This window comes from Chiloscyllium punctatum, chromosome 13, assembly GCF_047496795.1.
Source record: "Chiloscyllium punctatum isolate Juve2018m chromosome 13, sChiPun1.3, whole genome shotgun sequence".
In the NCBI taxonomy this organism is placed as follows: domain Eukaryota; kingdom Metazoa; phylum Chordata; class Chondrichthyes; order Orectolobiformes; family Hemiscylliidae; genus Chiloscyllium; species Chiloscyllium punctatum.
In genome coordinates, this window is record NC_092751.1 from 80686092 (window position 1) to 80690278 (window position 4187).

The following is a 4187-nucleotide window of genomic DNA, read 5'->3' on the forward strand; positions in this document are numbered from 1 at the left end:
TGGTGTGGCCTTCATGTGACTCCAGATCCACAGTAATGTGGTTGATGCTAAATGGCCATCTGGGCAATAAATGCTGGCCAGTGATTGGCCAAATCCTGTGAATTCATTAAAGTAAAACACTTCTAACAGCTGCAGCAGCAAAAAGTAAGCCAACAGCATCTCATCTGTCATTTGAATGGGGTGACCCTTTTAAATAAGAAGGGGTCCTCTCATATAGGGGAAGTGGTAAGGTAATGTTAATGCCATTTGACTAGTAATCCAGAGTCCCATCACTGTGGATTGTGAAATTTGAGCTCAATGAAAATCTGGAATCAAGGAAGTGGTCTCGTGGTGCCCATGTAACTATTGTTGTAAGGACCCATTTGGTTCACGACTGCCCTTTTGGGAAGGAAATCTGCCACACTTAACTGGTCTGGCCTATGTGTGACTCTATGTGGGCGGCACGGTGGCACAGTGGTTAGCACTGCTGCCTCACAGCGCCAGAGACCTGGGTTCAGTTCGCGTCTCAGGCGACTGACTGTGTGGAGTTTGCATGTTCTCCCCGTGTCTGCGTGGGTTTCCTCCGGGTGCTCCGGTTTCCTCCCACAGTCCAAAGATGTGCAGGTTAGGTGAATTGGCCATGCTAAATTGCCCGTAGTGTTAGGTAAGGGGTATGGGTGGGTTGTGCTTCGGCGGGGCGGTGTGGACTTGTTGGGCCGAAGGGCCTGTTTCCACACTGTAAGTAATCTAATGCAATGTGTTTGACTCTTAACTGCTCTTTAAAATAGCTGAGCAAGTCACTCAGTTCAATAGCGATGGGCAATAGATGCTGGCCCACCCAGTGACTCCCACATCTCATGGATGGATAAAAAAAGTGTGATTTACCGTGAGTGATTGTCAAGCAATCAATAGTGCTGTCCAACTTTCAAAAAATGTTAAAATATATTAAATCAGCTAGGAATAACTGATTGACTGCATTCGATGTGTCAATGCATGCACAGCCACATGTGTACCCTTCCCAACACAGGGCTCTGTGGGCGAGTGGTCAGAAATGAAACGTCCACCATTTTTAACCTTCAAGACCAGCAAGGGCCATATATCTGTAGCAAAATAATTGGTTTGTTATGAAAATACAGGCATTTCTGAGATGAAAAGAGATCCAACTTGGTTTATTCTGATCCTGTTATTCACAGTTTGCCTTAAAGATTTGGACTGTGGAATTAAAAGCACAATTTGTAAACTCATGGATGACACCACATTGGTCAATCATGAAAGGGATTGCAACAAATTCATCGCAGGGCATTAATAAGCTTGCAGAATGGGCAAGTAGGTATCAAATGAAGTTCAATGCAGATAAACAGGAAGGTAGTGCATTTTGGCAGGAGGAACAGGAAAGATGCATGTCTCAGTGTGGCAGAGTAGTAAAGGCATCTTGGAGTCCAAATACTGCAATCAATCATAATAAATTATACCGCAAGTGAGCAAGATCATAAAAAAAATGAAGCACTAAACTTTATCTCTGGAGAGGTACAATTGTAAAGCGGGGAAGTTATACTAAACCTCTATCAAACCTTGGTTAGACCACACTTAGACGACAGCAAGTAATTAGGAAAGTGGATAGAATGTTATTGTTTGTCATAAGGGGAAAGTAGGGAGGTTATGCTTCAGTGTTACAGGGCACTGGTGAGCCATATCTGGAGTACTGTACACAGTATCAGTGACCTCATTTAAAGAAGCATTTCAGAGAAGGTTTACAGGACTAATACCTGGAGTGGGGGTGGGTTGACCTATGAGGAAAAGTTGGACAGGCTAGGCTCGTAACCACTGGAGTTTCTCAGAAAATTGTTAGCCTTTGCAAGTATTGTTCTGAAAAGATGGTGGAAGAAGAGTGCTTGAAACACATCAAAAGGATCTTGACAGACTGGATGTGGAGAGGATGATTCCTTTTATGGAAGAATCTAGAACCAGGGATTGCTGTTTAAAAAAAAACAGGGCCATCCACTTAAAATGGATGAAGCGAAACAAAACGTTCTGACAAGCCTTAAGACCATAGGAGCAGAAATTAGGCCATTCGATCATGGCTGATAGGTTTTTCAATTCCATTTTCCTGCTTTCTCCCAGTAACCTTTGATCCTCTTGACAATCAAGAACTTGTCCATCTCTGTCTTAAATGTACTCAATGACTGGTCTCCACAGTCCTCTGTGGCAATGAATTCCACAATCTCTGGCTAAGGACGTTTCTCCTTATCTTGATTCTAAAGGTTGTTCCCTTTACTCTAAGGCTGTGCCCTTGGGTCCTCATCTCTCTTGCCAATCAAAATATCTTCCCAAAATCCAGTCTGTCCAGGCTATTCAGTATTCTGAAAGTTTCAATCAGATACCCCTCATCCTTCTAAATGCCATCAAGTATAGTCCCACAGTCCTCAAACTTTCCTCATACGTTAAGCTTTCAGTCCTGGGATCTTTCTCGTGAACCTCTTCTGGACCCCTTGAGGTATGGGGCCCAAAATTACTCACAAGACTCTAAATGTGTTCTGACCAGAACCGTAGAAAACCTCAGAATATATCCCTCCTTTTATATTCTAGGCCTCTCGAAATGAATGACAGCATTGTATTTGCCTTCCTAACTACCAACTCAACAGAGTGTCATTAGTCTTTGGAACTCCTTCCTGAAAACTAGGAGTGAGATTTCTGACCTCCAAGAAATATAATTATCGTATGCTATGCCAGGAAAGACCCAGCAAGTGGAGAGTTTGTGCCCTGATACCCATTGACTCCAGTTTTGCTTGAAGCTATACTCAGTCAAATGTGGCCTTGATGTCAAGGGTTTTAAATCATTTTAGGGAGAAGCCGATGGAATCATGTGAAGCAAGTTTGCAACGGTAGGTGAGAATGTGGGTTTTAGGTTATCATCAGATCAGCCTTGATAATATTGAATGACAAAACAGGCTCAAGCTGAATGGCTTGCTCCTGCTCCTGGTTGGCCTGTTGTAGATACTATGTACAGTTCTGGTCTGATTAGTAACTTTGCAGATGGCACGAAGATTGGTGGTGTTGCTGATAGTGCCAACGATTGTGAAAAGATACAACAGGATATAGATAGATTGGTGACTTGGGCACAGAAATGGCAGATGGAAGTGATTCATTTTGTAAATTATACTGTGAATGGCAGAACCCTGAGGAACATTAACATACGGACAGATCTGTGCGTCCATGGTTCCCTAAAGTGGCAACACTGGTTGCCTGGTTGATTAAGAAGCTTGCCTTCATCGGCCAGGAGCTGGAGTACAAGAGTTGGCAAACCATGTTGCAGCAATATAAAACCCTTGTTAGGCTGCATTTGGAATATTGTATGCAGTTTTGGTCGCCACACGACCAGAAGGATGTGGCAGCTTTGAAGGGAATGCAGAGAATGTTCACCAGGATGTTGCCTGGTCTCAAGGGCAGTGGCGATAAGGAAAGGTTAAAAAGACTGGGATTGTTTTCACTGAAAAGACGGCAGCTGAGAGGAGACCTGATAGAGGTCTACAAAACTATGAGAAGGCATAGATAGGGTGGATAGTCAGAGGCTTTTTCCCAGGTTTGAAGATTCAATTACAAGGGGGCACAGGTTCAAGGTGGGAGGGTGGGGGGTTAAGTTTAAGGGAGATGTGTGAGGGATGTTTTTCATGCAGAGGGGGTAGAGCCTGGGACGGTCTACCAGAAGAGGTGGTAAAGCAGGCACATTAGTGACATTTAAGAGGCATCTGGATGGTTCCATGAATAGGGAGGGAATAGAGTTTCATGTGCAGGTTAGGTGAATTGGCCATGCTAAAGTGATCAAAATGTTCAGGGATGCATAGACTAGGTGCATTAATCAGAGGCAAAGAGTAATAGGGAAATGGGTCTGGGTGGGATACTCTTCAGAAGGTCGGTGTGGACTTGTTGGGCCGAAGGGCCTTTTTCCACACTGTAGGGATTCTAAGATTCTAAGACTCTAAGAGGGATACAGACTGAAAAAAGGCAGAAGGTTTGTTTTTTAATTTAGTTAGGGCACGATGATCGGTACGGCTTGGAGGGCCGAAGGGCCTGTGGCGGTGCAGTACTTCACTTTTGTTTTTGGTTCGTGCGTATCATATTATTAATGTGATGCAGAGGCACTTGAGAGGCTGCAAAGAAGATTCATAAGGAATGACACTGGGAATGCGCAGCTTTACACATTCATCAAG